Here is a 13,192-nt window from a genome sequence, read left to right on the forward strand (position 1 = left end):
ATATCGGTACATGATATAAAGCCCTTGATGAGATGTTGAATATGTGAATGACAATTAACAAAAAAATTCTGTAAAAAGGTTGGCGGCCAAAATGCATGATAGCAAACCCAAAATACCAAATAATCTATTTGGAAACCCTTAATTTGGGTGGGAATTAACGGTATATATGTATTAACCTTAACATTGTTCATTACAAAAATGAAATAATAGATCCCAGAATCAATGTTACAACAAACTGTATAGAGATCCTTTTAATTTATATCCTGGAACTGACACTTATATGCCGCTGACAATATAACCCAGAGCATAGAAGAACAAGAGAAACTAACCGAGATAGGGTTTGATTTCGAGTATTTCCAGTATTCGAAGAAGTGGTAGATTTTCTCCATCTAAGAGACATTGTGAAGAATAGAACACCGGAAATGGAAAGAAGTCATCAGTCAATCTCCAGGCAGTCGAGCATAACCCAATGGTAGCGTACCTGTACCATGCAAAAAAGGAAGAAGAGTAAATACAGTCTTTAAGTCTGAAAATCAAATGAGGATTATTTAACCGGTTCTGGGTGGAAGAAATAGACAAGAAGGAGGAATTAACCTGAACCCTGCAACTGGCATAGAGAAAAATCTAGTACGCAAGATGAAGCTGCGGAAGGGAAATTCTCTTTATAACTGCACATTAATTTTTTTTTAACTGGCAGCAGTACTGAATAGGTAAAACAGGAAAAGAAGAAAGATAATGTGGGAAAAACTATGAAGCTTCTGTAAACCCTTGATCTTTGATAGTGTGGTAAGAGGTTGGCTGGAGCTAACCAGCCATATATTGGGTATTTAATGCCCTCAGAGCAGCATGCCACTTAGCCCGATAACACGGAGCGGGCAAATATTATTTAATACTGAATTTGCCCGCTCCCGTGTTATCGCGTTAAGTCGCGTGCTGCTCTGAGGGCATTAAATACCCAATATATGGCTGGTTAGCTCTTTCCTAAGAGGTTGGGCAACTGAATGGGAAAAATAGTAACTGGAAGATTGAAAACGTTTAATGAAAACCTAGAGATGTGGTAGCCTCGAAGGAATAGGCAAACTGAAGAATTTTTCTTACCTGAGGGTTCAATCAGACCGTGTAGCGTTGACACGACTCCAGAGCTATGAACAATTGCCATGGCTGGATTGCAATAGCCTTCAGAACTGGTAAACCCTCTTCAACAATAGGAAGCAAGATACAGAGAAGAGAATGAGCAAATGAGACCCAACAGGGAGAGAGCGGGGATGAGTTACTTGCCCTCTAACTCCCTCAATCAATCCCCACCGTCCGGTGATTCCAAATCCAGAGAGACGAATATGTAAAAATAAAACCCAAGATCGATCTGCCAAGTGGACAGACTCAGTTCTACATCCAGAAGGTTCTTGACTGTTCATGTCAGCCACGTCAAGGCATTCCAACCTAACTAGGGTTGTGAAGTCAGGCAGCGGCTAACCAACCTGCCATAGGGCATTAAATGCCCGGGGAGATGCAGGCTGGATAGCCCGATAACACGCGAGCGCCCATTTCTTATTTAATGCCCAGTCTCCCCGCTTGGGTGTTATCAGGTTATCCAGCCTGCATCTCCCCGGGCATTTAATGCCCTATGGCAGGCTGGTTAGCCGCTGCCGTGAAGTCATCTGGCGCAAAACCCAGAGTATGAATTTAAATGAATATAATTAATACAGCCAAATGGTTCATAAACTTGTAATGGTAAAGGCCTACGAGGGTAGGTGAGTGCATTATGTTTATATATATACACGTCAAAGTACCAACCTTATTTTTGTATCTCTGTACCTAACCAGGGAGCCACTGTCGTAGCGGTAGTCCCTGCAAGGGTTGAGAAACTCCAGTTCTACTTAGCTATTTCGTACGGATGCCAAAAATAAATAACGATGACAGAATGCATTTACGTCAGATAACGGAATGTATGAGCTGAGAGGTCGAAAACAATAGCGCCAACAGACACGAATGGTCCTAGTGGAGATCAAATGATTTATATTTTCAGTAACCAAAACGACACTTAAACGAATAACTTTTGTGATGTGTAACAAAGTAAAATACAAATTAATAGCAACAAAATTTTAGGGATCTACACATGAACAATGGTGTAAATTTGATAAATTGCAGCCCTGATGGTAGAAACCTCTTGGCTAATTCTTCCCAATGTCAATATGTGCGGGAGTTCTGTCCGTAGAATTCACAAAACCAATGTAACAATATGCGCCAAAAACCCCTAATTGTCAAAAATAAAAGGAAATGAAATTATCCCATAATTTTAGAAGGGGCCAAATTCAAAAACCCTATATGTTCAGGAATCCAAGACCGTGTGCACACTGACCTCAAAACCATCCTTAGCCATAATCAAGCTTCAGAATATTTAGCATTTGCGCTGGAATTGCCTCATTCAAAACCCAACGATCAACGCAACAAATTATTCCGAATAGCCGAAAGTAATTGGTGAAATAAATGAGTTTTAAATTATATTTGTTATTTTTTTCATTTTCCGTCAGGACTAGACTGATGAGTCTTGGGCATCTCAGTTCCCTTGGCATACCTGTAATTTTATTGCGAAAAACTGAGATTCTTTTGCAATATTCGTGAGCATTCATCTTTAAAGACACAGTTATTCTCTGGAACATAATATTACAGAGTTCGGTTGCGGAGCCCTCCAAGCCAATGATCCAATAATGGCTTTCTATGCCATAGAAATTCATTAGAAACTTCCCACTTGAGTTCAAATTCTGAAATCCTAGCCTGTACATAAACGGCGGAGCTCTGCCACAACTCACTGACGGTTCTCCAGCTTCACATGGAAGCGCACCATCATGTGGCAAAGCATACCAAATACATATATAAAACAAATAATTTACGTATTAAAATAAATCAATACATTTATATTCAATATAAAACAAATAATTTACATATTAAAATAAATCAATAAAACTTTATTTTTGTAACATTTTAAAGAACGGGTAATTTATTAGCGGGGCATCCCATATATGACACCGACGCACAAATTATAATTGCCTAAAGCTCTTGCCAGACAATCATATAACATGACACGTTCTCTTCACATGCACCACCCACCTAAACCGATTTCTGGTATGAGAGAAATGCAAAATGAGGTCAGAACAACACGTGTTGTATGATACAAGAAGGGATACACCTGTACAGAACAACAATCATATAACAATGCATCAAAAAAGTCTCTACCACTTATTCGTACAACTTTATGTATTAACACACTTGTTGCATGTCATCAACCCACACGTACAACTTTATGTATTAACACACTCATTGCATGTCATCCACCTACAGATGGTTAAAGCGTCTACGCCATTGCCTTGGTGTTTGCTTCCTTACCACCTGGTATGTTATGGTGAAAGGTGTCTGTGCCTAAGAATTTATGGCTTCTTTGCTATCGCCTGCAACAGAAAAATGCAGGAGTTACTATGCAAAAATGATTGAGGATGTTGTATTCTACAAAAAAATGCAGGAGTAATAACTATGCAAAAACTATTGAGAATGTTGCAAGTTTGGATTGTTTGCTACAGAAAAATGGAGGAGTTACTATGAAAAAACGGTTGAGAAACGATTGATAGTGTTGCAAGTTTCGGTTGTTTGGCCACTATATTGGCATCAAGGAGGAGTTACTATGAAAAAATGGTTGAGAATGTTGCAGGTTTGGGTTGTTTGGCCACTTATAATGCAACAAGACAAAGAAAGAAGCTCATATCTATATATTTATACTAGGATATTAGTACTCTCTAAAAGTACAGATGTTGTAGTCTGTTATGAAACCAGCTCAAGAAAAGATAGAAAAGATAGATCAACGCCTTAGAATTCAGCCTCTTCGAGGGGGCAACCTCCTTTACATTACATAAATGAACAATTCTTGGATGATACAAATGAAAAGACCTCCTTTCTATATATAGGAGTCTAAAGGGTCATAACATAATCAGAGTCGACATAACAATAATAATGTAAGGGCACAATAATAACAATAGTGGGCTTCTATGGGGCACAATAGTAACAATATGGGCACTACATGGGTACATCAATATAATAAGTGGGTTATACTAATAACAATAAGAGGTTACACTAGTAGTATAGGGGCCTAACATGCCCCTCCCCTTCAAAAAGCGTTGTCCTCAACGCTTGAGTAGTTCTTGATGCTTCTGTATAAAATTCTTGTCCTCCCATGTGGAATCTTCAGCGGGTAAGTTCTTCCATTTGATGAGATACTCTGAAATTGATCGATTTCATAGCTGTCGGGTTTTTGTTTCTATGATTGCTCTAGGTTCCAATATGTTTTTTCCTTCCTCTTCAATTTCTGGCAATATTGTTTGAATTGGGATCTTTTGCAACTTTTGAATAAGTGGCCATACTTCTTCGTCCTTCTTCCATTCATCACTTGCTTCGTTTTTCCAATCTGGTTGGATAATATAAATAGCACAAAACAATGCTTCCACATCCTCATCCTTGAAGAGTCTTCCCATTCGGTAAGGTCGCCATTTTTTAAGTGCATGTAGTATTGCCAACATTTCCTTCTCATAAATAGCTTGCTTGAGATGTAGCAGTAAAAATACCCAATCACCTACACCAAAACATTTTTCATTACAATGTTTATCTACCTGTTGTTTCGTTTGATTTTGCACCGAAGTGGCGTTATCCTTTAAAAGTTGGAGAACTTGTTGTTGATGCTCGATGTGATCTTTCACTGCTTGAACCTTTTTCTTCTTGATATGTCCTTCTATCTCTAGAGTTTGAGGAGTGGTAATTTCTTCCAATCCTTTACAAGATATGGTCGGATTCATTTCTTGATGCTCGATGTGATCTTTCACTTCTTGAACATTTTTCTTCTTGATATGTCCTTCTATCTTGATAGTTTGAGGAGTGGTAATTTCGAACAATGAATTACAAGATATGGTTGGATTCATTTCTTCTTTCTCGATGTGATCTTTCACTTCTTGCACATTTTTCTTCTTGATATGTCCTTCTATCTTGAGAGTTTGAGGAGTGGTAATTCTTGCCAATGCTTTACAAGGTATGGTCTGATTTATTTCTTCTTTCTCTGGGGTGGGGTCCTGGCGTATATCTCCTTCTTTTGATGTTTCTTGATCCTTTTCTTCCTCCTCTTCATATTCTATGTAAAATAATTTCTTCTTAGCACACTTATGACCTTTAGTGCATTTGCTATCACAATTGTAACAAAGCCCTTTTTCTCTTTTTTCTTCCAATTGTTGTGGTGTAACCCTTGTAGGTTGTGGAAGGCTAGGAGAAACAACACTTCCATCTTTATAGTTGTGAGGGGTACGCTTCCTGGTTTCCATAATTTTTCTTTCCACTATGTCACAAAGCCCTTTTACTCTTTCCAATTGTTGTGGTGTTGCTCTAAAGAAGGTGTTGCTCTTTGTATCCTCATAATGTGCTATCATTTCCTCCGTGAAAATTGACCACGTAACAAGTTGTTTACGAGAACAAAGCCCTTCGTACCATAAAAATTGATCTGGTTCTAAATATGAAGATGCAATACATACCTTTTGTAACAGTTGTACACCATGTAGATCAAAATATTGCTCCATCTGAAGTATCCAATTTACCGGATCCTTGCCATCAAACTTCCTCATCTTGCTTTTTCTTGATTTTAGGAGCTCGACCTTGAAACGACTATAACTCTGTAATTTCAGATCTTTAAGTTATGAAATTGCGACCTATAGTAGCCCTATATGTCCTCTTTCCAATGCCACCCGTCTGATCCAAATTGGATTCTCTAAGAAAGAGTTATGCACAATCTCCCAAGATGACCTGATTATAGACCTTTCCAGAAGAGCGAACTTGTATGAAGTTCCACGTGTCACTGTTTTGACCTTTGGATCTAAAAAAGATACACAAAAAACTACAGTCCATCCTCTTTCTGTACCTTCTTACAAAATTTCAATCCGATCCCTAGAGAGAAAGTTATGACGATTTTCCCCAGGTCACCTGTTTGGAATGTAATTCAGAAGTCTGCAAAAAGACCAAATTCCTCAGATCATATCTCCGCAAATATAGTGCGAAAAGCTCTGAAATTTGGACCCGAGGTTCAGCGCGATTTCTTCTCAAATGGGTTTTTTTTGCAACTTCTGAAACGTTGCAGAAAAAAAGTTATAGCGAAAATGCCACAATGACCTGTTTGGAGCAGCGAAACCCTAGAATCCAAAGCTCTGATACCAAATGTTATGAAACCAGCTCAAGAAAAGATAGAAAAGATAGATCAACGCCTTAGAATTCAGCCTCTTCGAGGGGGCAACTTCCTTTACATTACATAAATGAACAATTCTTGGATGATACAAATGAAAAGACCTCCTTTCTATATATAGGAGTCTAAGGGGTCATAACATAATCAGAGTCGACATAACAATAATAATGTAAGGGCACAATAATAACAATAGTGGGCTTCTATGGGGCACAATAGTAACAATATGGGCACTACATGGGTACATCAATATAATAAGTGGGTTATACTAATAACAATAAGGGGTTACACTAGTAGTATAGGGGCCTAACATAGTCCCAACAGAGTTTCTTGTCAGGTGGGTATCCTGTAACAATGCATATTTGGCTTAACTTAACTTAACAGGGAATAAATTTAACATGATCTAGATTTTATCCAACAAGCCTGGAAGGGCTATAAGCTTCTAGCCTCGGTAACTTAAGAAATCAAGGAGTCATTCTCAGACTTACCTTATCAATCAAGGAGTCATTCTCGCACTTCAGACCCATTTCATTCTCGAACTTTGCTTGATTGATGTAAGACCTATTTCTATTTCTTTTTGAGCTTGGATGTATGGTTCAATAAATCAGTGAGTAGATTTAGGTAATGCAGTTCTTTTCCGTAAACTCTAGGCTAGGGTCTTTGAGGCATTTTCTACTATGGTATGGCGGCACCTTCCTTATAGATAGATACAGGGCAAGAAAGAGAAATTCTACCTAATCATTATGCGAGTTGTTCAATGTGTTGTTGTAGTAGGAGTAGGTGGACTGGGCGGACTTACTTCAAGGGCGGATAGCTTGAGGCATCCTCCACGGGATCTACATTGATGGGGACTCTACTTTTGGGCCGGATAGATATCCATACATCATTATATGCCCACGGTCGGAAATAACACCCCAGGCTGTCATTTTACTGGATGTGTTTACATATTTTGACACCCATTAAGCTATTGTGAAAGCCCAAATGGAGTTCTCTTGAATTGAACGGGTTACTGCAGATGGGTATTTTACTAGTCTACGAAGTTTGCAGGGTTTTATGCTGAACAGAGATCCAGTTTTTATGGTGTTGATCATGCTCTCCCCGATTTAATAGAGAAACCCAACTCATTTCTTTGGCACCCACGTTTCCTTCCGTTTTGCATTGTGGTCAAACATTGTTGGCTAAACCGTTTCTGGGGATAAGTTTTTCTGCATATAGATTCTTCACAGGTTAAGGCCTGTTCAGATACAATTTTGGAGACATGCGCCGGATGTGATCGCCAGAGAGGTAAGTTGTTGGGTTTAATAGGTAGGTGTTAACTATGTGTCAACCTCTGAATCTGTATATTTCTTCAAGGTATTTTATTTTTTATGTAAATTTTCATGATGTATTTGTCTATGCCTTATAGGAATCTGGTGTGGGCTTATGTTTTAAGTTCTTGAGATGTATTAAAGGTGTTCCATGTCTGTATTTTTATATTTATTTTTCTTAATATCCTTTTTGTATGTGCCTGTTTTCCTGGCTTTTCCTTGGGGTTTTCTGTTTTTTCTGTTAATGGTTTCTAGAGTTTGGTTGAGGAGATTGCCTCCCTAGCCCATTCCGAACACAAACAAGGTTTGTATTTCTGTTTTTGTTCTATTTTTACTATAGCTATTTTACCATAGATTGAATAATTGCTGAAATTTGGAATTTGAAAATACGTTTCAGTGTGTTGATTTTTGTTTGGTTCTGCTTTTTCTCTGAACACCCTTGAGCTTGCTTTAAACACTTTTGAGGGATTTCTAGGATGCACTACTTCTTCTACAGGTGTGTCTGTAGAAATCCACTGCTTCTTCTAGGCGTATGCTGCGAGCAGCCAAGCATGGCAGCGTTTCTGACACTATATTCATGGCGGTTCTGCACACAGAGGTGAAGGGCACAAAGCATCAATGATGGTTGCTGGTATTTTCATGGCGGTTCTGCACACAGAGGTGAAGCGCCTACTGCGAGCAGCCAAGCATGGCAGCATTTCTGATAACTATATTCATGGTGGTTCTGCACACAAAGGTGAAGGGCGCAAAGCGTCAATGATGGTTGTTGGTATTTTCATGGTGGTGATGAGCAAGTGTAAGCACGTTGTGTGGCGTGTGGCAAGTGTAAGTGTCAAGTGTAATGGAGCATCAATTTTCATAAGGACACATAAGCAATCTAAAAGTTTGGATATATATGCAGTTTCAAAATTTGGGAGATGTATGAAGTTTGAAACCTAAAATGTTATAAAAGCTCATGTATGGCAGTGGATGCATGAGTTTTTTGAACCTTTGGATAAAAGTTTGTTAGCCATCTTACTAATGTTTACACTCCATAGCAAAATAGAGTAGTCGAAAGAATGAATCGCACTTTCTTAGGAATGGTGAGATCCATGTTAACTTTCAAGAGGTTAAGTCCAACATATTGGGCAGAAGCAATTCATACAGTTGTCTACTTAAGAAATAGATCTCCAACTGCTTCTTTAGATAGAATCACACCTTATGAAGCTTAGTTTGGTTTCAAACCTCAAGTTAAACATCTTAGAGTTTTTGGATCAATATGTTATGCCTTAGTTCCGAAAGAAAAAAGAACTAAGCTTGACTCAAGAAGTTTAAAATGCACAATGGTTGGCTATTCTGATGAGAAGAAAGGGTATCATATTTTGACCAATGGAAAATTCATTGTGAGCAGGGATGTCATTTTTTATGAAATAGAGAGTAAGAGTGCTGAAGAAATAAAAAATCTTCTTCACAAGTTAGAAACTAAGGGAAGTAAAAGAAATGGAAAAATGCAAAGTCAACCAACTTCACCAAATTGATATGAACTTGATTTTCCTTCCTCTGAAGTTGAGTCATCTAGTCCATCTACATCAACAACATCATCTGGGTCTTCTAGAGACAAAAATGCTTCTGTTATATATAGAGACAATATTTTTGAACAAATGGCCCTTAAATCTTTCCCCTTTACGCCTGATGAATGGAAAAGATATCTACGCAAAGCGTCAATGATGGTTGTTGGTATTTTCATGGTGGTGATGAGCAAGTGTAAGCACGTTGTGTGGCGTGTGGCAAGTGTAAGTGTCAAGTGTAACGGAGCATCAATTTGCATAAGGACACATAAGCAGTCTAAAAGTTTGGATATATATGCAGTTTCAAAATTTGGGAGATGTATGAAGTTTGAAACCTAAAATGTTATAAAAGTTCATGTATGGCAGTGGATGCATGAGTTTTTTGAAACTTTGGATAAAAGTTTGTTAGCCATTTTTGAAACTTTGGATAAAATCTTGTTAGCCATATAACATTACCTCGAGACGCGTGAAGGTTCCAATAAGAGTCTCAAATCAAAACTTCAGATAAAATTTGTGTGAAGGGAAATTGCAACCCGAGAGTTTGGTTAAATTTTGATAGCGCACAAATTTTTTTGGTCAAAGGACCGATTAATGTCTGGTCAACGCCGTATCGATCGCTAGAGTCCCTGCATTGCCGGAGGCAGGGACTAATAATTGCTGGTTGTAATTTCTTTATAATTTTGAAGTCGCAAGCGAACAACTAAGGTTGCTATTAAAAAAAAATAATACAAATATTTTTTTGGTTACTTGTATTAACCTAGAGGGATGTGATATAGAATATATACACATTTGTAATCTAAATAGTTATGCAAACAAAGTCTTCTGTTTTACAAACAATAAAGTCTCATACATTATTTTGATGTTGAACTATGTTAAAATATTAAATTAAATCATTATTATTATTCTAAAAAAATTAGACTATAAACCACAATAACATCAATTTAAATATGGGTCTATGCATGGAGCGGTGAAAAAAACAGCTCGATCGAGATTTTTTAAGCATTCAATTGAGCAATTTTTAAGACTTTGATTGAGCTATTTGAGGGCTTCAAGATTATTCGATTTAGCATTAAAAAAAAACCTCAATCGAGCTCCGGTGTAATCCAAGGTTAGGGGTTCAATTGAGCAATGGGCTCGATTGAGCCAATTTTTAAAAATTTCTCGCCAATACATCCTGGGAACGAAATTAAAAAAGGTGGCTTGATTGAGCCTTGAAGCTCGATCGAACCATTTTTTAACCACATTAAGGGCTCGATCAAGGGTTTCTTAAACCCTTGATCGAGCTATCTAAATTTTTACCTTAAACACTTGATCGAGCTACTGAGAGCCTTAAAAAGCAAGGTTATAGCTCCCCTTCTACAGATTTCTCTACAACACTATTTTGTATCCTAGTGGACTTAAGGCAGGAATTTTGCTTAGGTGTCAGAGTTGATCATGTTGGATTCGTGAATGAATCCTCTATCCAATGGCATATAAGTTTGAATTTTTCCAATTCATATGATATTTTTCATCTATTTCTAGTTAAACATCATGCTTGAATTTTTTTTGGACAATTTCAAAGGGGCTAAATAAAAAATCAATCACATAAAATACAAACAACCAAAAAATAAAAAAAAATAGCACTATCTTCGTTTACGAGTCCTATTCAAAAGGGTACCCTTGCTTTTTCAATTTATTTAAACAATTGAAAAAAATCTTACGCGAATACATGTGTCTCCAAAATGCAATTGAAATATTACTCCGCCAACTTCGAAAATTAATAAAAAAATATAATTTTGCATTAAAATATATCTATATCTATATCTATATCTATATCTATATCTATATCTATATCTCTCTCTCTCTCTCTCTATATATATATATATATCTATATATATATATATATATATATATATATATATATATATATATATATATATATATATATATATATATATATATATATATATATGAAAAACTTAGTTCTCTCCATGTGGATTATGTTCTCTCTCTCACACACACACATATTAAAAATTACACATACCCCTTAAGATGTGTGATAAGTTGCAAGGACAATCATTTCATTTAATGGAAAATGACAAATTATACAACACTCATTCTTTTTGCAAAAAAATTCATTAGCACAACAACATAATTCTCCACAAATTGTCTTTTTACTCTAAATCAAAATTCACAATGCTTATCTGATTTTTGAGGGCTTCAATTTGATGAAAGAGTAAAATTTTGAAATTTTATCGCCACATTTAAAAGTGTAACCCATCTTCATGCATTCTCCCATATAATATTATCAAAACTTTAAAAAATAAAATGAAATGTTTATTTTATAAAGATTTTATAGAGATAAGGAAATACAAAATCAAAAGCATACAATGCTTCATATGCTTTTATGGTTATACCAATATTAATCCAATTTATGTGAGAAAATTATGGAAGAAGGGGTTGGCATGAAAATGTCATTACACCTATATAAAGTTGGAACTATAACAAGAAATTCTAGCAATGAATATTTAAGGAATCAATAATACAAAGAAGAAAGAAAATGCTTTTCACCACATAGTTTCATGCACAATCTTATAATTTCATTGGGTGTCTAGTTGTCTTTGGTTTTCCAATTTTCTAATTCCTATGTCAACCTGTCCATCAAATGTGTACATATTTTATTCTCTAATCCATTTCTACAAGATGTGGAACATGGATTGATCTTTGGAGGAGTTATGATCAACTTCATTAATTTAGGTATTGGAGCAAATTTGCTTAACATTTTTTCTTCTTATAATTCGAGTTATTTTAATATGCTATATGCATAGCATGTTTTCATTAGTTGAGGCTAGATTTCAAAATGGTATTGGGTATAAAAGTGGAACTTGGATAGCTTAATGATGTCTTAATTTGCATCCATGGACCTAATGGGACAGTTAACACTAAAAAAATTGTGCATTATGAATGTTGATTGATGAATCCATTGGGTATCAAAGTGAAACTCATTTTCCTTTGCAGTTCTACAACATTGACTCCCCTAACAAAGTGATGCTTACAAGAAGGAAAACACATGTACTTGCTAGATGAGGTACAAGCACACATGCAAATAGTCCACATGTTCATATAGTTACAATCCATTAGGGGAATTTTGTGGTCTAAAATGAGCCTCCTAAGAAAAATGTACGACCAAAATAAAATTTGTAAGAACCAATAGGATTCAAGATGATGATGTCAACCATGGGGGATGATTCACCATTTTTGGAGTAAAAAGGTAAAAAGACTAAAAAATAATATAATAGTAAGACTACTTTTTCAACTTGCATTTTCAACTTATCTCCCTAAGCTTATGCTTAATTTTCGAGCGAGAATACTCGTTAGATGAAAATTTTAATTCCTCATCCAAGGAGTACCCATGTTTCATACTTTTGATGGACCCTACTACACGAAAAATGAGAAATACATGAAAAAACGTGATTGCAATCACAGTTTTCATGTATTTCTCATTTTTCGTGTAGTAGGGTCCGTCGAAAGTATGCAACATGGGTACTTATTGGAAGAAGAACCACATTTTTAATCCAACGAGTGTTGCCGCTTGAAATTTGAGTAAACTCATAGGGAGATAAGTTGAAAAAATAGTCTTTTTCTCTTTTCCCTCTAAAATTTGATGATGTGATCTAATCTTATTTTATTATTTCCATTATTATTTTATAATTTCCTTAGGAGGTCCATTTTAGACCTCAAAATTCCCCTAATGATAGTTGAATTTTCATTGACTTATGACTAATGTGACTCCAAGTACAATATAAACGTGGAATCATTATATTGGTGCATGTGGTAGGTTGATCATGTTAGTATCCTTAAAATTTAGATCTCAGGGAATTAGGATATGTGTAGTTAAATGTATATCCTTTAGATGCCTCAACATTGGTTTATCTAATGATTGGGCCAACACTTTAGAAAGTCGCATTGTAAAGTACCATCAAGTTATCATGGCAATTAAAGTAACACAGTTAGTATATTACTCACACTCACCCATCAATATAGCCAAATGAATTTTAGTGACCCCAAAGAGACTCATATCTAATGCGAATTCAACCAAC

The 13,192-nt window shown here is 36.2% G+C and overlaps 1 long non-coding RNA gene across 1 annotated transcript; it reads right to left on the reverse strand.

Annotated features, from left to right (window-relative positions):
* Positions 1-372: 372 nt before the first annotated feature.
* On the reverse strand, positions 373-1,642 carry LOC149208480 (uncharacterized). Its single transcript, XR_016252118.1, has 2 exons — positions 1,099-1,642; positions 373-481 (listed from the first exon to the last, which is right to left on the reverse strand). It is a non-coding gene; the product is annotated as an uncharacterized LOC149208480 (long non-coding RNA).
* Positions 1,643-13,192: the final 11,550 nt, after the last annotated feature.

Source organism: Pinus tabuliformis, chromosome 1_2 (genome assembly GCF_031772625.1).
Source record: "Pinus tabuliformis cultivar Carrire ecotype Pingquan chromosome 1_2, CPIR1, whole genome shotgun sequence".
NCBI classification, from domain to species: domain Eukaryota; kingdom Viridiplantae; phylum Streptophyta; class Pinopsida; order Pinales; family Pinaceae; genus Pinus; species Pinus tabuliformis.